This window comes from Elephas maximus, chromosome 4 (assembly GCF_024166365.1).
Source record: "Elephas maximus indicus isolate mEleMax1 chromosome 4, mEleMax1 primary haplotype, whole genome shotgun sequence".
Taxonomy (NCBI): Eukaryota; Metazoa; Chordata; class Mammalia; order Proboscidea; family Elephantidae; genus Elephas; species Elephas maximus.
The window spans coordinates 56,179,978-56,200,822 of NC_064822.1; the positions used below are offsets into that span (position 1 = coordinate 56,179,978).

At 44.1% G+C, this 20,845-nt stretch overlaps 1 protein-coding gene across 11 annotated transcripts in view; it reads right to left on the reverse strand.

Moving 5' to 3' along the window:
• The window catches only part of CACNA1C (calcium voltage-gated channel subunit alpha1 C), an 896,734-nt gene that overhangs the window by 355,029 nt on the left and 520,860 nt on the right, over positions 1-20,845 (reverse strand). The gene's annotated exons all lie outside the window — the stretch shown is intronic.

Consider the following 20,845-nt stretch of genomic DNA (forward strand, 5'->3'; position numbering starts at 1 on the left):
ACAACCATCAAGGAGATCAGGCCTATTGTGACAGCTTTGTTCTCAACCTCCCAGTCTGATTATGTCTTTGACTTTATTAGATGCAAGTAGCCTGAACATAAAGGCTATCAAACAGGAACAGTCCGTAGGAATGGCCTAATCCTATCTTCTTCATTTTAATGATGAGGAATCCAAGGCTCAGCAAAATGAAATGATCAGCTGGTTAGCAGTAAAACTAAGACTAGAACACAAACATCCTAATTCAAAGCCCACTGCTTTACTGCTACACCAAGGTGTTTGATCCAAACAGTATTTTAAAAGCCATCTATTATGGTGAGACCAAAAGGACAAACCCAGCATGAGCATATTTAATCACATAGCCTAATAAAAGTGTAAAAAGGAAAGCAGCCATTGGTTGAAGAAACACAGTTAGGAGAAGAACAGAAATTTTTAGCAAAGGTAGAATGAACAAATTTTATTATCGTGAATAGGCACCAGTCAAATAAATCTGGCATTAGCATTTTTGAGATATGGGGTAAAAGAGATGAAAGTTAAGAAAATGTAACATTATAGCTGACAACAATATGCTATATATTTGATGTTATAAGCACTCCTTAAAATGTTTAGAAATATTAACATAAGATTTCAAAAGTAGGAGTCCTTCTCTGTGAAAACCAGATATTTTTAAGCCCAAAGCTTTAGATATTAAATTAGAATGAATGAGACTTCACTAGCTAGCAGAAAGAAATGAAACATGGACAGAACTCACTCCATAAATAAAGTGACTTGGAGACTTCTGCTTTTGGAAGGATGGAGTAGACAATCTTTTCCCTGTTCCTCCCACTAAATACAACTAAAAACCTTGGACATTATATATAAAACAAACATAAAAATACTCTGAAATGTGGAAGGAAGAAGGCAGACTCATTAGGAACCCAAGGACCTAAGAAACAACACAGTGACGAGTTTCCTGGGTTTCTGGACAACTGGAAATGCCAACTGGCACAAAGTAAAGTCCCAAGGAACGCTTTCTCTGTCCAGTCAAAGGACCAAGAAAGAAAGATGACTTTGAGAAAATGCCATGCTATTCCAGTCAAACACCACAGAAAAACCTGTGCCCCCACTCTCACCTCCACCAGCAATGGCAAGGTAGAGAGCTTAGACTTCCACCCCTGTCAGGCTGTTACAAGGTGCACCAATCACCTTTCTGGGGTGGTGTTAGAGAAGGCCATGTAGCAAGCCTGGACTTTCTTCCCCATTGGGTGTAGTGAGGTCCCTCAGTTCTTCCTCAGTGTCAGTAGAGACCACATAGCAAAACTGAACTTCTACCCCCATCTAGGGGCAACAAGGTACTCCTCCCTCTCTCTGCTGAGGTAGTTTCAGAGGAGGTCTGGTAGAGACTCAGGACTTTAACCACTGCCCAGTGGTAATGAGGAAGTTCCCTTCCACCCCAGTCATGAAGATTACACTTCTTAGAGTTCTACCATCACTTGGCAATAATGAGGTGTCATCCCACTTACGTGCTGGATCAGTGTCAAAGGAACCTGGATATAACAGAAGATTTAAGTAATATCCATAGTCTCAAAACATCATATCCAAATGCCCAAGTTTCAATTGAAAATCACTCATCATATACCAAGAACCAGGAAAATCTCAACTTGAATGAGAAAAAACAATCAATAGATACACACTGAGATGACCTAGATGTTAGAATTACCTGACAAGAATTTTAAAGCAGCTATCTTTTTTTTTTTTTTATCATAAAGAAGCCACAATAAACCATTACAAATATGCTTGAAACAAATGAAAAAATAGAAATTCTCAGCCAAGAAAGAGAACCAAATGGAAATTTTATAACTGAAAAATACAACAAATGAAATTTTAAAAACTCAGTGGATGGGTTCAATAGCAGAATGGAGACAACAAAGGAAAGAATTAGGAAGCCTGAAGAGAAAATAAAACAAGAGAGAAAATAGACTTAAAAAAAAAAGTGAACGGAGCCTCAGCACTTACAGGACTATAATAAAAGATCTAACATGTCATGTCATTTAAGTTCCAGAAGGAGAGGATAAAGAGGGTGGAGCTGAAAAACTATTCAAAGAAATAATGGCTTAGAATTTCCCAAAGTTGGCAAAAGACATAAACCTACAGATTCAGGGAGTTTAGTGAACTCCAAAGATGATAAGCCCAAAGAAATCCATATCAAGACATCATAGTAAACTCCTGAAAATTAAAGACAAAGAAAAAATCTTGAGGGCAGTGAAAGAAAAAGGACACCGTACTTAGAGGAGAAAAACAACTCAAGTGACAATGAATTTCTTATTGGAAACTATGACCTCAGAAGGAATGGCATAACATTCTTTAAGTTCTAAAAGAACTGTTAACCCAAATTCTATATCCAGCAGAAATACCCTTCGTGAATGAAAGACAAATAAAAATGTTCTCAGATGAAGGAAAACTAAGAGAATCTGCCACTAGCCTAAAAGAATGGGTCCTCTTGAATTTTCTAAATTTTGTTTGATGGTTGAAGCAAAAGTTATAAAACTGATGTGGTTCTTATGTATGCAGAGCAAATATCTAAGATAATTTATAAATAAATAAATGGGGAGGGGTAGAGGGAATAAAAGGAGCCTTGGTGGCATGCTGGTTAAGCACCTGGCTGGTAACCAAAAGGTCTGAGATTTGAACCCATGAGCAGCACTACAGAAGAAAAGGCCTTGTGACCTGCTCCAGTAAACATAATAGTCTAGGAAGCCCTACTGGGCACTTCTACTCTGTCCTACAGGGTTGTTATGAGTCAGAATCGACTCAATGGTACACAACAACAATAAGAGAGGGAGTAAAGTATCTACAGTTCATCTGAACTGGTAAAATATGATTATCAGTTGATGGTGACAAATTGTTTATATATAATACCTAAAACAACCATTAAAAGGGGTATACAAAGAGATATGCTCAAAAACACTACAGCTAAAACAAAATGGAGTTCTAAAAAAATGTTCAAGTAACTCCATGAAGGCAAGAAGTAGCCATTTATATAACATTCTTGAAATGACAAAATTATAAATAGGAAGAACAAAATAGTGATTGCTTGGGGTTGGGGTGGTAGGGGTTAGGGGAGGGTGGGGGATGTGACTGTAAAGGAATGACATGAGGGAAATCTTTGTGGTGATGGAATAGTTGTGTATCTTGATTGTGGTGATGGTTACATGAATCTACATGTGTTAAAATGACACAAAACTATACATATTGTACCAATGTCAGTTTCCTGGTTTGCATAGTGTACTACAGTTACATAAGATGTGTCCATTGGGGGAAACCAGGTGAAGGACACAGGGACCTCTCTATACTATTTTTGAAATTTCCTATGAACCTATAATTATTTTAAAATAAAATGCTTTTTAAAAAAGTGGTTTTGATCAATAGAAAGTATTCAGGCCCAGTCCCTAATTTTTCCTGATTTCCTTTTGGAAGTAGCTCAGTTCTCCTTCAAGGAATGTAAGCTAGCAAATCTTGGTTTTCAGGTGGGAAAACTGAGGCAGCAAGTGTGCTCCCCAAATAAGCTCCCTTGTGCAGTTTTAGTAATGTGCTTATGGAACACCTCCTATGTCCTTAGCACTGTGCTAGGCAAACTGAGGGTAAACTAGGAAAGTGTATGACAAAAGTCCCTCCTTATAATCCCAGAGCTATTCTTTTTCCAGGGCTCCCTCTCAGTCTTTTATGCTTGGCTCTTCAAAAAGAACAGCAACAACAATAAAAAACAAAACAAAAAAACCAGCCACTAATTGTGTAATCTTTCAATGGAAATCTCAATTGCTTTGTTTCTTCCCATGTTAACAAGCAAACCTCCAGAAGCTGACAAGATACGCCATTTCTCTTAAGTGTGTTTGTCCACTTAATCTTCTGGAACCCAAAGTACTTTGTTCACCAGGCTGAGGAGCTTGATTCTTCCATCTCAAGCACATGGGAAGAGTCCACCTTGGGAGGGGCATGCACAGTAAACCAGACCCCTGAGGTGAAATGGAATCTTGCCTTCCAGTCAATCACATACATTTTCAGGATTGTACGTGGTTGAGTGTCACCGATTCAGTACTGCCTAGCAAATACTAATCACAAACACACAAGGCACCCTGCACCATACAAAATGCCTCTGAGTGGACCTCTTGCAACTTGGGTGGGGGCATTCACCCTAGGAAAAGCAGCATGTAGAATGTTTTCAGTGAGGGATAACAAGGGAAAACACACTGCATCCAAAGAAGAAAGGTTTAAACTGATCCCCATGAATAGTTAATTTGAGGAACAGGTGACAAAAATACATTCTTGAGAAACTTGGGATTCTGGCAGTTTTGAAGAGCTGAGGACAGATGCCCATATTCCCTGAGGCAGTTTAATCACTATCCTTCCTGGAGGCATAGGTGTAGACTCACAGTGATTTCCAATATTTTCCACAGTGTGGCTTGCAGAAAAAATGATAGTGTTTTCATGGTATCCAGATGATTATGGAGGAAGCACTCACAGGCGGCCGGAAGTGACTGACCCACGGGATCCTGTGTCCTAGATCCTGCCTGGATGAACCAAGTCCACAGTTGTGGCCGGTACACCAATAAGGAAGACCAGACTCGACGACTTCTAAAGAAGCTTTCAGGACTGAGGATTCACCATTGCCCCCTGGTAGAAATGGGTGCTCTGCAATGTCTCTGGGGGCATTAGGCCAGAGCTATGGGACAACAGCAGTCTCCTACATACCATCATCTTTATCGGTTTGTGGAGGGGAAAGGCATGAAGTGCTCCCTGTAGCCTTGAGTGACAACAAAAGACATCTACTGGGGACTCGTTTTGGGAGATGCTAGGGGGTAGATTGAAGAGATGAGTGGGGGACTTCAGGTTGCTGAGAGTCATCTTTTCATCTGTTATTTACCGTACTTGTCCTAATCATATAGTGTCAATGCATCTATAAATTATCTTGTCTCTCGGCAGCTGCTAGGAGTGATGAAAGCCATCACTTAAATCAAAAAAGTTTGAATTAATTAAAGAAAAAAAAAAGAAGGGCAAGGAGAAGCAGTCTTGGGAGGCTGTTCTGGTCCTTGCAGAGCAGTCAGAGATGAGACATGCCAGTGGGGAGCTTTCTGCCTTCGGTTCCTGTCACCATGCTCTCCGAAACCACCTTCTCCCAGCCCTCAAAAACACCATGCTCACATCTGCCTCCAACACCTCCACTTTGCAGCTGTCCCTGCCCCACACTCTCATGTAAGAGTTGAGGAAATGGAAACCCAAAGAAGGGAAGTGACTTGACACCCAGCTGGTTAGCTCTGTGGCCAAGACTAGAAGGTCAGTAATATAAGAGATGTCTTTGACCTAGAGTTGTAACTGTTTCAACTTGATTTTTTGAGGGTGGGGGGTGGTGAGAGACTGGTCAGAAAAAAATTAAAATCTGGCTTGCCTCTAGGAAATTTTGGGGAGCCCATCATTTGTACCCCTTATCACTCCAGTCCTACATCCTGGCCCTATGTGTCTCTATGCTTCCCCCTAGAGTCCCAGAACCTTCTTTTCTTTCCCCACAATGCCCATTCTAATTCCCCTAACCCCAAGACCCTCATGATCTTGCTGTCCTTTTTACCTCTCACCCCTATCAAAAAAGAACCTTGCTCCTAGCAGAAAGTAAAATGGGTGGGAAAAAACCTAATGAACTTATTATTCATAAGGTATTAATAATTGATAATGGCTTAAATCATAACCCCAAGAATAGATCCTTGAAGGGTGATGTTCTCAGAGTAGTAGTGGTAGTACAGTAGAACTTTCCTGCTGCCCCTGAGACCAGACCACCTAGGCTCCCACCGACACAGGGGACCCACAAGGCTGGCTCTGAGTAAAAGGAAAGAAAGCTGAATCCATCTTGCTAATGGAAATGCAAAAGTCATTGCTAGGATACCACTGGTTATCTCCAGATTACAACAACTTCAGTGTAGCATTTTAAGATTTATAAATTGATTTCACATATGAAGTAGTCAAAGACAGTACTAATATTCCCATTTCACAGATAGGACCACCAAGACTCATAGAAGTTTAGTGCCTGGCTCAATGTTGCACAGCAGTAAGTGGCAAAGCAAGGCTGGGGAAAGCAAGCCCTTTGTTTTCCACATCTACAATGCTTTCAAGCTCCTGCCTTCCTCTTCCAGCTGATAGACACCTTTCTTCAGAGCTCCACTCCAGGCCCCTGGAAGCATATGGGGTTGCCCCTTTTCTTTGGCTGAGGCCCCTACCCAGCCATGTTCCACACAGCACTCTACTCTCACTTCACTATCATCTTTCAAGCTCCAGGAGCAAGAGGGGCAGCTTAACGTTAAAGGCCTGGAGCACTGCCAGCCAATAAGATAAACAGTCAAAAAGGTCAGGTGCTGCTTGGGTAATTATCCAGCTTTGGTGGCGTCACAGAAACAGACTGGAAATCAAGGTTTTCTCAAGCAGGATGTTCCAGCATTTGAATTAATGCTGCCATGTCATTATTGAGATACTGTAATTCAGTGTTTATTCATCTTCTTTGCCAAAATGTGTGGACAAGCAACAGTCACGCATAGAAGAAATTCATGATCTTTTAGGCAAAAGTTTCAAATGGCGGGGTCCTCATCCCTTTCTCATGAGGCTCACCCTATATTTGGAGCATTCTCCAAATAACAGAAAAATAGGTGACAATATACTGCCTTTTTATGGAAATGTTCAGAGAGACAAAAAAGGGGAAAGCATAGTATAAGGAGCCCCATATGCACGTCTAGGTTTGTTTTTTTATTGAACATTCAGTACTTACTGTGTGCCAAGTCTACAGTAAGTCAATGTTTGCTTTACAAACATTAACTCATTTAATCGTCACAGTGACTCTATGAGGTAGATACTATTATACCCATTTAAAGATAGGAAAACTAAAGCATAGAGAAGTTAAGTAACTTGCCAAGGAAACAAAGCTAAAAAAGCAGAGGATTCACACCCAGGCAGTCTGGCTCCAGAGTCTAGGTTGTTTACCACCACGAATGCTCTCAGTGTGTCACTGAGCATCCTCACAAGTGCCCGCCCCCCCAGGATATTCCCAGTCAGTGTGGTTGCTCTCCTGCCTGCTAGCTCTATAATCTTAACCTCCATGCCTCAATTTTCCCATCTCATCAAAGAGGAGACCTATCTTATCTATCTACCTCATAGACTGCTTATGATGATTAGATGAGGACATGGGCATGAAAATATGTCCATTATCGCAAGTATGTGACTGTGAGTATAATTAATTTTATGTCACTCATCTTTGAAGACTCAGCTCAAGTCCTCATTGGTGGATTTGGTCATGGATCTTCAAGTTGTGAAGCTAAACAACAGGCCTGCCTGTCTCCTTTGGTGCAGTGGCTACCAAAGGACCACATAGTTGGAAAGATACCAAGTAAAGATTTTGGTGTGAATGAATGGAAAGTGATGGCGATGATGGAAGATGAATAATAAAAAGGCAGATCTTAAACACTATATTTAAAAAAAAAAAAAAAAAACAACAATTTAATCTCTCCTGTTCTTCACTCTTCCAATCTTGGTCAAGAAGCTTCTAATAAGCAGGAAAAGAGCCAAAACACTATGGCTCGAAAGGAGAAGGAGCTGAGGGCTCAGCTACCCACGCCCAGATAACATGCCCTACAAATGAACTGTAAGCACCTTTGTTTATCATCCAATAAACTCAGCCCTCTTGAGGGCCTCCTATGCCCAGCCTTGCACTGGGCCTGATGGTGGCAGGCAAGGAGTACAAGTTCCCACCCCAGAAGAAGGGCCAACACACCCAAAAACCGTAGAGTCAAAAACATGCACACAGTACTACTCAAGAAGAATCTTGTCCTGTACTAAACTCTGACGTGATTCTGAGAAGTTATTTTGAGAAGAAGGTCATGGGGAAGTAGCTGAGAAAGACTTAAGGGGAGACATGGGACTTGAGCAGATTCTTGATGGAGAATCTGTGAGGGAGTAAGGGGGAGGGGAGGGTGGTAAGAAGTGGGAAAAAAGCCTCCCAGAGGGGAGGGGGGTGCATGGTGCTGGGGAGGGCAAGGCAGAGGGAAGGTATCAGACTAAAGTGGAAAGTGTGGTTTGGGAGTAGAAGGAAACAACACTAATAGTTGTAGCTAATATGTATTGATCACTTACTAGTCAGTAAGTTAGCCATCACAAGGACCTCTGGGCAGTTGTTTGGCACTTCATCAGGGGCTGGGGACTCAGCAGTGAGCAGGCCAGATGGAGCCCTTGACCTTAGTTAGGTACCTTGGAGGTGAGACAGATCAACAAGAGGGAAGAGTGCTTCAAGTGAGAGCAGGGAGTGCGGGGAGATGTTTAACGGGGATCCTAAATTGATCTAGAGTGGCGAGAAAAGATGCAGTACTAAGCTCTTTTTCTCATTATTCCGTTCAATATTCGCAGCAGCTCTCTGAGAGTTGTCATGCTACAGATGAAGACACTGATGCTCACTGAGGCCAAGGTCCTACAGCAATGGGTGGTAGAGTGAACACTCAAACTCAAGTACCTCTGACTGCAAATCACATGCTTTTAACAATTATGGTAACTTGGTAGGTAGCACAGAGTCCATTTATGGACCCTATAAGCAAGCACCTGCTCCACATAAGCCACCTGAAGTCTGCTTTTCAATGAGTTCCTCATCACTGAGTTCCTCATTCCAGCTTAGCCTTTGGGTTAACAGAGAGGCAATGGGATACAATGGGGAGTCCCTCGGGGTTGCAATGGTTAACGGAAAGCTTGGTGGTTTGAGTTTACCCAGAAAAGCCTCAGAAGAAAGGCTTAGCGTTCTACTTCTGAATTACCAGCCACTGAAGACTCTAAGGAATACAGTTCTACTCTGACAGACAGGGGGTCACCATGAGTTGGAATCAACTTGATCGCGACTGGTTTGTTTGGGTTTTGGGGGGGATACAATAGAACGACTTGGTTTCTAGAGTTAAACAAGGCTAGGGTTGAATCCTAGTCCACCAGTAACCAGTTGTAGGGACAAGTTATTTATTTTCCCGAGCCTCATTTATCACCTCTGTAAAATGGATTTAATATTATCAACCTCATGGCGTTATTAAAAAAACCCAGTGCCGTCGAGTCGATTCTGACTCATAGCGACCCTATAGGACAGAGTAGAACCGCCCCACAGAGTTTCCAAGGAGCTTCTGGCGGATTCGAACTGCCAACCCTTTGGTTAGCTGCCGTAGTGTTACAGGAAGGAATAAATAAGATAATGCACAGTACAAGGCACTTAACCCATGCTTAGTAATGCAGTTTCAGAAACTCTCCTCTTTCCTTTCAGCTCCAGGAAGTGAGATTTGAAAGAATGGGCCACTGCTGTTTTAAGACTCATTGTCTAAATCTCCTAAATCCCTTGCAAGGGGGATCAAACTTCTGGGGCTTAAAGGCAGGCACTTTCACATTAAAATTTCCAAAAAGCCAAGAGACTGGGAAGCCAGGGTTCAGAGTCTGAACAATGAGCTTATTCCGAGTTATCAATGATCTGAGGTTATCGTGAACAGCTCTTTAATAAAATGGAGACTAAACCCATGTGGGGAGAGGGCATGGGTCAAACTGTATAAAACGCTTTGTTTTTCTGGCATCTGTGGCAGTGATAGCAGCTAGGGCACCAAGATGGCATCTCGGAGTCATTCCCAATGCAAATGGAAGCTAAAAAACCCACACTGGGCTTCCCTGAACAATGAGACCTGCCCACTTGATCCTTCTATGCTTATCTCTGACTGCCCTGAGGTTTAACCAAAACCAGTCACCATCATGTTGACTCCGACTCACAGCCACCCCATGTGTGTCAGAGTAGAACTGTGCTCCATAGCGTTTCCAATGGCTGGTTTTTTGGAAGTAGATTGCCAGGCCTTTCTTTCAGTTCTGAGCTTTAGACTAGCTGAATCAAGATCAGGGTAAAATACCCAAGAAACTGTGCCCTGGGTAACAGGAAGAAGCCAAGGAAGTCCCAAATGGCTCCCAGAAGACCTACAGGAGACACTGTGGAGCAGGCTGGAGCTGCGACAACCTCTCCTGGGAACCTTCCTTCCACTTCTGAGCTGTGCTCCCTCTCAGGTGTGGGTACATAACAGGCTGTCACTGAGGTTTAATGTAGGGCTTCAAAAGACCCCAGCACTTTAAGACTGAAAGGAACAAATTTTCTAATGATGATGACTTTACCGTTGACTCGGACTCAGGATCAGGAAGGAACATTTAGGGGTTAGGGGAAAAGGCCTTCATAAAAAACCCTGCAGGCAGACTCCCAGTTCTCTTTCATGACTCATGGGGCCTCCTAGTTCCTTCCAGTTCACAAAGCACTTATGCTTCTATGTCCCTTCATCACCTCAACAATCCTGGGAGGTATTTTCAACCCCTCCCGGCCTCCACTGCCTCCTCAGTATACAAGATCTTTGCAGGTCAGAAAGGTCAAGTGACTTACTCAAGGTCTAATAGCTAGTAGGGTGTTAGATCCGTGTTGTAAAAACATCTTGGGATCCAGGCTAAGTGGCTCTCTGCTTCTCCACAGCAGTATCTGAGCCACCTGACCCTCTGAGCCACAATACACATCTGGTTCTCTTTGCAAAAGCAGAGAAGTATCTGTTTTCAAGAGGGACTCTCCCGACCCAGCCAAAAGTGCCTCTTACACTGTGTGTGGCTGCAGGCCCCAATGCCCACCACCCTGCTCCAGGCAGATCTGTTGGTGCCATTGCCAACTCTGTGATTAATCCCCAATCTAATCAGTTCCAACAGTGACATATCTTACCTCCCTCTGGGTGCTGGGATAATGTATTCAATATTACTACTAACAATCCTGTGTAGTGTGACAAAACTGGCTAAACACACCTCGATTTCCCCCATCTCCCCGAGACACTGTCACTGGAGCAGGCTGTCCCTTGTCTGTTTGCCGTATTTCCATGTTCTATTCTTTGACAGATTCCAGAGCCAAGTCACTCTGCTCTTTGAGTCCCTGTAAAACAGAACGAAGCCTTCCTTTGCTCCCCGTCTGCTCAGACACTGCCGAAGTTCTCACCGCTTCACCAGTTGCCCTAATCCTTTAAGCTTTCCTGGGAGAGAAGCTGTGGGGATGCATAAACGGCCCATTCCCAGCGCGGCCGCTGTGTTCTCTATGTGCAGTCAGCTAGGGGGCGGCCATGGTCCTCCTGAGGATCAGATTCAAACTGGCCGTCCTCCTCTGGCTCTTCCTGAGGGTGACAGCCGGCACTAATGCAAGGGGGAGCTGGCAATTATAAATAATATCAGCTAATTTTTTAATTATTTATCAGGACAGAGGACAGCTAGCAATGATGATGGGTAAGAATGACACACAGGGCAGTGGAAGGTGGGGCAAGGAGAGATCTCCTCACAGCCTCTTGTAGAGGCCTCTGCTCCCCCACAGGGGAGCCTCAGAAAACCTTTCATCTGGCTGCAACCTTAAGGCTCCTTCCAGCTTTGCGGAGCCATCAGTTACTGCATCCCTGCGCCTTACACAATACACAATACTCAGGTTCCAAGAAATGTATTGCTGGGTCCACCTTGATCAAGCCAGCCACCAGGTGCAAGATCCAAGGGGTCAGCTGCAGTCCTGCCCCACTCACTCACTAGACACTGAATGAAGGCTTCTATCAGGCCACTGGGGAAATGGCCTCATAGAAGGCCTCCAAAGAGTAGAGGTTTGGGGATGGAAGTAAGATGTGGAAGTCAGCCCAGAGTACAAGAGCATGGAGTGGAGCAAAGATACACTAAGTCAGCTGGCCAGTCATTTACCTGCATTTCCCAACCACTTCCTAGGAGCCAGGTGCTGTGCTAATAATGAACAGTGATGGAGCAGGCAGAGACCCTGCTGGAGGAGCTCTCCAGTCAGTGGGACCAGTGGACACAGGTGCAAGTGCACAGAGCTGGGAGTCACAGAGAATAGAGCTACTCATTTAAGGGCAGACAAGCAAGGAAGGCTTCATAAAAGATGTGACGTTTGAGTTGCTTCTTCAAGGACAAGGTGGTAAAGGGCACTCTAGGTAGAGCAAACTGTATGTACGAAAAGCTTGGGAGGTGGGCAAGTTTAGGGAATGGTGGTGGTTTCCAATGGTGGCAAGATGGCTGCTTATGGGAGGAGGGCCTGGATGAGCAGGGCTGGCCCATGGAGGGCCTGTATATTCTGCTCAGGGGTATAGACTTGATCTTGCAACAACAGAAGTTGTTGAAGGCTCTTTAAAGGAATGTTGTGCAATCAAATTCATGTTTTAGAAATATGACCCAAAAAGCTGGGCAGAAGATGGTTTGGTGGACACTCACTGAATTGCAGCTGCCCAGAGCTAGCTCAGCCCTTTCATTCAGTTTCTTTCTCTGCTGGCCTTCAGGGCTGGCCATCAGGCTTTCTAGTGACAGTGTTTTATGAATCCTTTCTATTCCTAAGTCTCCAAATAAGAACTTATTGGAGCTATCTTGCTCCTTTGCTGTTCCCTAAGCTGATGGGCCTTCTTCAGGATGTCTAGCCTAGAATTACTTAGAACAGAGTTAAACCCCTAAACATCCTCCAGGCCTAGAACTCTGGAAGAACACTTAACCATTTCAAAGTGCTTCCCTAGTCATAATCTCAACCAATGAGGACAACTCAGTAGAAAGTGGGAGAATCCCAGGTATCCATGTGCCCAACTTGCAGGTGAGGAGGCTGAGGCTCACACTGGTCACTGGTTCCCAAGTGGCAGGTCTCTTGACTTGCAAACCAGAGCTCTGCCTCCATTTAGTGACACCCAACCACATTGCCCTTCTCCACCTTAGTGGCCAAGACTACCTGTTTAGAAAACGTCAATAGCAGTCAGATAGCCTGCCAAAAGATCTGTGAGCATCTGATGGTGGACGAGTCTGGCCAAAGTGGCAATGCCACTCATTCAGACAGTGGCAGATCAGCCATGGGCTGTTCTTGTTTGGCTGGGACCTCATGTGGGGAAGGGGATGGGGCAGAAAGGAAAGGCTGTGCTCCCTATGACTAAGTACAACCAGGTACCCACGCTCAACCATGCCCCGACCACACTATTCCTCCCCAGCCAACTTATCTAAGGACTCTGAAGGAGGTTGTTGCTGTTAGGTGCAGTCCAGTCATCAAGTCATAGAGTCGTCAAGGGGGAGAAGCACATTACTTTAGGGGTGCTGATCCAAATAAAGAGTCTCTGGTTGGTGCAAAGAGTTAATGCGCTTGGCTGCTAACAGAAAGGTGGGAAGTTTGAGTCCAGCATTTGAATCCAGGTGTGCTGGCACTAAAGTGTGTATGTTCCCCTCAGTACCTGGCTGCTGCCATTAGCACCAGCTGGAAACCACTTCTTGCGCCTTCTACCACCTACCTGACTTGCAACTACTTGGGCCCTAGATCCTTAAAGCTCTCGGTGGCTTTGGGCAATTGCCCTGGAGTGACTCTGTGCCTAGGATGGGCCTGTCACTCAGCTGAGCTCCCAGTCATGCCTGTGAAGTCTGAAGTGATTCTAATGATGTAGCTTCCACTCTGCAACTCAAGGGCTTCTGGCACTTCAAGGAAGCAAAAAACCCAAAAGCTTGTTTACTCTTCTTGGTGAGGTAACATTCCACAGTCCCCTATGTCTAAGCCTGGAAGCAACTGTTCAGCACAGGGGTTCTCAACAGGGATCCACTGATGATCTTCAGGCTTGTGAATGCCTTGAAATTTTAAGGAAAATGTACCTAGGCATGGGTGCATTTTTCTGGGGAGAGAATCCAGAGCTTTTACTGGATATGAAAAAAGGTTGTTGCTATTGTTGTTGTGGGCTTCCAAGTTGAGTCCGACTCATACTGACCCTATAGGACAGAGTAGAACTGCCCCATAGGGTTTCCTAGGCTGGAGCAGATCGCCAGGTCTTTTCTCCTATGGAGCCGCTGGTGGGTTTGAACTGCCAACCTTTCGATTAGCAATCGAAAGCTTAACCACTGTATCATCAGGCTTCTTTGAAAAGAGCTTCGTGAATCCCAAACAGTTCACCATTATAGGCTGGATAACTCAGGGGAGAGACAGCTGCATGGCACAAAAGTACCCAGAAGAGGAGGGAGCTGAGACATTGCAGCAGGTTTCTCTGGGCCTCCAGCTTGGACTTCCAAGTGACCATATTCCTGGGTTTGGGATCCTTCAGCAGTTTGGTTTTATTAAGTGTTCACGTACTTCTGAATGGTGTGGCTTAGCCAGGCTTGGACACATGCCTTTGGAAAACCACTAATGAAACATTAAATAGTAGAGAGGTCTAGCTTTATGCCAGAGCCTCTTGGCCTAGAGGAGGCTGCTGTGTGGCCACAGCCCAGGGGCTGCTGGGTCCCCAGAAGATTTAATAGGTGGTGACAGGTCAAGTCCTGGTGACAACAATTTACCCTGTTCAGAAGGGCTGTAGGTTTCAGGATCCTCAGCTGGTGTCTCGAAGGACAAGGCCTGGGCAGCAAGCCACTGCTGAGCCGAATCAAAGCTCAGCACATTCCCCAGGCCACAGACCCTGTTAGGCCTGCCCAAGCCACTGGTTCAGCCAGATTGCCTTTCTGCCCCCCACCACAGAAGTAGAAAACAAAGTCCCTCCCCTTCTTGAGCAGAACTCTGTGTCCTCAGACTTGGAAAGGAATTAGGAACAGCTTTGCTAGTGAAATACTCAAGAATAACCAAGCTGCAAATGTTGCTACATTTTCCCAATATCATCCCTATCTCACCTCTTTCTGTTTTCCCCAACTTCAGAAGGCTTAGTTAGAACACATGTGTGTCACTGAAACATATAAACTTGGCACAGGCAAAACCCCAAAGGAGTAACCCAGCACCCTAAAAAAGCACCCTAATTCTTAGAAGCTCTATTTGTTCAACCAGAGTGTTGGACCCACTGGCTGAGACTACAAAACATACCAGCCATCTACAATTCCCATGTCGGCTGACTCCCTTCAATTAACCAAATCCATTCACTGCTGAAGTTCAGTGTCAGGGGAGAGATCATGATGGTGCACATCCAGGTTCCAGTGAGGCAGACCACTGCCTACTCACTATGTGATCTTGACAAATTAATCTCTCCGAGCCTCAATTTCTCCATCTGAAAACCAAGGACCCTAACACCTGTCCCCGGCTTGTAAGGATTGGATAAGATAATGTGTATCAGTGCCTAAACCCCCAAAGCCAAACCTGTTGCCCCTGAGTCGATTCCAACTTGTACCAACCCTACAGGACAGAGCAGAACTGCCCCATAGGGTTTCCAAGGAGTGCCTAGTGGATTCGAACTGCTGACTTTTCGGTTAGCAGCCGTAGCTCTTACCCACTACACCACCAGGGTTTCCTATCAGTGCCTAGCACATTCTAAATGTTTTATTACCATTGAGTAACTGCTCATATGGCTCCGATCTGTGCAAATGTCAAAGCAAAAGAAGAGGCAGTTGGGAGTCAGGTCCCGGCTATCTGTTTACTTTTCCTCAAATCACGGGGCTCAGTGTTGCACATCTAGGTTCTACCCTGTAAGGAATACATGGAAAGTCTTAGACGGGAAGAAAGAAACTGCTCCGACCTTGAAAACTGGCTGTGTCCTGGGCAGCTTCAGGGCTCAGAGTGACTCTTAGGTCTGGCTTCCCTGTAGCTACCACCTGTGGCCACTAGGAGCGCACTGGTTCCCTCTACCTCTAGAAAAAAGCCCCGTCCCCCCCCCCCAAAAAATAAGGCTGGGGATTTTCATATGAAAATTTCACTAGGAAACTCACAAAAAAAGAAAACAAACACAAACCTATGGAATTAGCCAAGTTGACAGAGTGAAGAATTTGGATCCTAACTGAACCAAAGTCTTGCCCCAAACTGGCTTTGCAGGTGTAACTTACAGTACATCCAATCCAATTGTAAATGAGAAATCAAACCATTCAAATTCCTGGCTGGAGACAGATGGGGTTGACACTACTTTCCCTGTTTCCCCTGGCGGTGGGCTCTAGGCCCTGATCCTGATAGCCTAGGGCCAGGAAGACCCTTCCTGCTAGAGCCTCCCCTTCCTCATCCCTCCACTCTGCAGCCCTTCCTGCTGGGCTCCATCCACTTCCCAACTCCACTGTGAAGAGTCCTTTGGGTGGCCTCCAGAGCCCCACCCCAGGGCTTTACAGACTGAAAACGCTTCACATTTACACATACAGTAAATAGGAGAGAAGACGGCCATTCTCTCCAGGTATCAGGGGATCTGATTATTGTGTAATTAACTAGAAGGTTTATCCTTAAAAAAAAAAAGGTGTACATTAAAAAAAAGACAGACTAGGAAGAAGGACCTGGCAGTCTACTTCTGAAAAAATTGGCCAGTGAAAACCTTATGAATAGCAGCAGAACATAATCTTATAGGTGAGGAGGCCAGGGCCCAACAAGGATTTTAACCTTGAAAGAATAAAGGGAACACACATCTACTGAGCACCTGTTTTAAACATTTGATGTACATCTTTTAATCTCCACAACAACCCTGCAAATCCGGTCTTCTTATCTCCCTTTACAGGTTAGAAACAGAGGCTTAGAGGGGTTCAGTGGTTTGCCCCAAATCTTTAAGCTAGCAAGGGATGGAGGTGAAATTTGAACCCGAGGCTGTCAGATTCCAAAGCTCTTTCTACCCACCATGTGCCCAAGGTCATGCAGCTTCTTAAGGGCACAGCCAGGACATCAGGAGAATTCCAGCAGTGGGAAGCCTGGAGAAGTGGGTGTCTGAGGCCCAGATCTGGACCCAGGACTCACTCACATACTGCTCATCCCTCCTGTGGTCATCCTCCTCAGCTCAGGCTACATTTTCTGGGGTTTGTCAGGCAGTCTCTGTTGTAAGGTACTCTCCTAGAGGCCTTGCTTCTCCTCTGAGCCCAGATTTCTGGACAAGTTGAAGTTGCAGCCTCAGCTTTAGGCTACGAGGCAGTGTACTTTCAAGGCCTGTGAACTTCAGGCGTGGCTGCCAAGGTGAGGTGTGGCTGTGGGGCATGTGCTATGTGGGGGCTGGGAGTGTAGGGCAGTACTTTGCTGTTGGTACTAGTACTAGACGGTTAACCTTAGTTAATGGTCTACCAATGACACAGGATTTTTATTAGATAAAAAGATTTTTCTAGGAGTTTAAGCAAAATGGCTAAGGCCAGATGGACACAAACAAAAGCCCTCATTCATAAGCGGGGGAGACTGTCCCTGAGTATATTTAGCCAACATGCTCTTCTCCCCTAGGTGAAGGGCACTGGGTGACTCCCCAAGTACAAGCCTCTGCCTGCCAGCCAGGCATTGTCAACAATTCTTGAGCCTGACATGAGAAGTTCAAGCCTTGCCACACATACAACAACGCTAAGACATTTTTAAACGCAAGCATTTTTGAGACATCAAATCACCCCGAGATAAATTCCCTTTGAAGGAGAAATGGGAGGAATAAAAACTATGCCCTGGCTTGTGCCCAGACACAGTGGTTTCTCAGAAATCCACCAGCACCCGAGAGGTACACCCAACGCGCTGGCAATCGGATGCTTTCTCTTCCTACCAGCTGACAAGGTCTGCTCAAGGTGCTCAGACAGGTGGAAAGCTAGCAGGGCCACTGTAGCTTCCTGGAAGGAAGAGGCTGTGTTGCCAATTTTTTCTAATAAGCACATAAGTTTAAAAAAAAATTAAGTTACTATGGATGCACAAAGTCTTATTATGAGATGGAAATAGTTATGGTGGTAACTATAAAAGACTAAATTGTTCATCAAAAATAATCCACTTATTTACATTTCTCTCTTTGCCTCTCTCGTTTAACATCATGGAACACTTTACTATAGGCCAGTGTCTGGGGAAAATGTTGGCTTTAAAACTGTAAGAATTCTTCAGTATATGTGATAAAAATATCATCTGGATTGCCTTCTTTACTTTAGAATTGGGTTTGGAAACCAGATAACACTGCTAAAAAAAAAAAGCAGAATTGGGGAGATGATGAAGTATGGTGAAGTCGAGAGCAGCATTGTCCAATAGAACCTTTTGGGATAATGGAAATGTTCTATGCATGTGCTGTCCAATATGGCAGCCAGTAGCCACACGGCTATTGAGCACATAATCTGTGGTTCGTGTGACTAGGGGACTAAATTTTTAATTTCACTTGATTTAAAGTTAAATAGCCACATTGGGCTAGTGGTTAATGTATTGGATAGCACAGGTCAATGGGTTAAGTCTTTTTTATACTAAAGAGCCCAGATGGGTATTTTTAAGGTATTTTTAAAGAATTCACTGTAAAAAAGGGACTTCCTCATAATGATGCACAAAGTACTGACACAGTTTACTAAAGAAGAGCTCCTTTTTCCATGGACAAGCTCCTTTCCCCCATATTTCCTCCACACTTCCTTCCTACCTCCTTCCAGATCTTGTTCATCTTACTGTCTTATTAACTGCAGCTGCTTCTTCCCCTTCCCAACAGCTACAGAAGTATTCACTACTCCTTTAACATGGAAAGAAATACTTTTTTGTTAAACTCCAGGTCACCTTCAAGCTTCTGTGCTAACTTTCTCCTTTGCCTCCACTCCAAATGTTTTAAAGGCACAGCCTAGTCTGTGGTCTTTCTCTCTCCACCACCCCACCTCACTGCAGCCATGGCTCCTGACAAATCACTTTACTTAAACTGCTCTGTTAAAGATCTTCAAAAAATGACCAGCTCATTCTGAAACCAGTGGCCTCTTCTTGGTCAGCATTGGCTTCACTGAGCTCCCCGAAGGATTATTATGTTCTGGCTTCCATCACAGTCCTCCTCTTAGTTCTCTTCCACCTTGTTGATTATTCCTTCTGAGGAGCCTTTTATGACTCTGCTTCCGTGGGCATTATATGTTTTCTAAAGATCAATCCTGGGTTCCCAAGTCCTCTCACTCTTCATCTTTTTCCCAAGTAATCTCATCCACTCCCTCCCATGTCTCAATCAATTCACTGAGGAACTCATATTTCCATCATAAATCTGTCCCAAGTCCCAGACCCATAAATATAAACCCTTAATGGGTGTCCCCATGTGGATATACCACAAGCACCTAAACACATGCCCACTGTCAGTAATATCAGACCTTGCTCATTTATTACTCCTTGTCTCAATGAATGGAAGCCACGTCTTCTTGGTCCTCCTAAGTAGACTCCCTAGATCTTGGCATCTTTGTATCCTCTCTCTCCATGCCAGTTGCCAAGTCCTATCGCTTCTACTGTCAACTTCTCTCTTGTAATTGTCTGCTCCTCTCTGTCCTCTCTTCGGAAGACTGAAGAAGAATTGATGTCTTTGAATTGCGGTGTTGGTGAAGAATACTTAATATACCATGGGCTGCCAAAAAAAAAAAAAAAAAAAAAACGAACAAATCTGTTTTGGAGGAAGTACAGCCAGAATGCTTCTTGGAAGCAAGGATGGTGAGACTACGTCTCACATATTTTGGACATGTTATCAGGAGAGATCAGTCCCTAGAGAAGGACATCATGCTTGGTAGAGGGCCACTGAAAAAGAGAAGACTCTCAAAAAGATAGATTGACACAGCAGCCGCAACAATGGGCTTAAGAATAACGATTGTGAGGATGGCACAGGATTGGGCAGTGTTTTGTTCTGTTGTACACAGGGTCGCTATGAGTCGGAACTGACTCAACGGCACCTAACAACAACAACTCTGTCCTCTGTGACACTGCCTTAGTTCAGGGTCACCACATCCCCACTGCTGTGTGGTGGTCTCTGAGCTGGTCTCTCCCCAAGTCCAGTCATCCCATCTCTGGCCTTCTCCATACTTTCTCTCTAGATGTGCCACTAAACTACAGCATGATACTACCTTGCTTAAGACCTTACACTCACACAAGAACAGGTCATAAATGCATGGAATTAACGATGGCTCCAAAAGGCTAAAGCTCCTTAGCATGTCCCCAGTCCATTTTCCAGCTTTATCTTCTGCCCTCTCTTTTATGTACCCTGTGCTCTGGTCACACACTGTCTTGATATTTTCACATTTTATCCACCCCCTCACCTGCACAACCCTACTCCAAAAGCAATCCTGATCATTCTTCAAAGCCAAGCTCTCATGCCACCTTCTCTGATTCTTTAACTCTCCAAATGAATCTAAGTACTTCTGCTATGTTCCCAAAATAGTGTGTTCATAAACTTATTACCTATCAAACTGAATTATGGTGAATTGTATTTGTGTCTGTCTTTCCCAATAGATTTTTATCATATTAAAACACTTCACTGTGGTAAAATACACATTACATAAAATTTATCACTGTAACCATTTTCAAGTATACAGTTCAGCGGCATTAAGTATAATACTTTCACAATGTTATACAGTATCACCACTGTCTAGTTTCAGAACTTTTTCATTGGTCTAAATGAAAACTCTGTACCCATTAAGCAGTCACTTCCCATTATCTCCTCCATCAGCCCCTGGCAACCACTAATCCGCTTTCTGTCTCTGTGGATTTGCCTATTCTGGGTATTTCATATAAGTGAAATCATATAATATGTGGCCTTTTGTATCTGGCTTCTTTCACTTAGCATAATGTTTTCAAGGTTCATCCATGTTGTAGCATATATCAATCCTTTGTTCCTTTTCATAGCTGAATAATATTCCATTGTATGGATATATGACATTTTGTTTATCCATTCATCTGTTGACAGACATTTTGTTTAGTACATTTTCAAGGCAAAGGTTGTATCTTATTCATCTTTGGATCCAGTATCTAGAACAATACCTGGACTATCATAAATCCTCAATGAATATCTCCTAATATAAACACTAACCAAAAAAGATTTTCTCAGCTTTTATCCATCGTACCCATCATATGCAGGCTGATTGTATATACTGGCTTGCCTAGGACAATTACAATTTACATTTGTTGTCCTGGTGTCTTCTTTGGTTAGGGCTCCCTTTC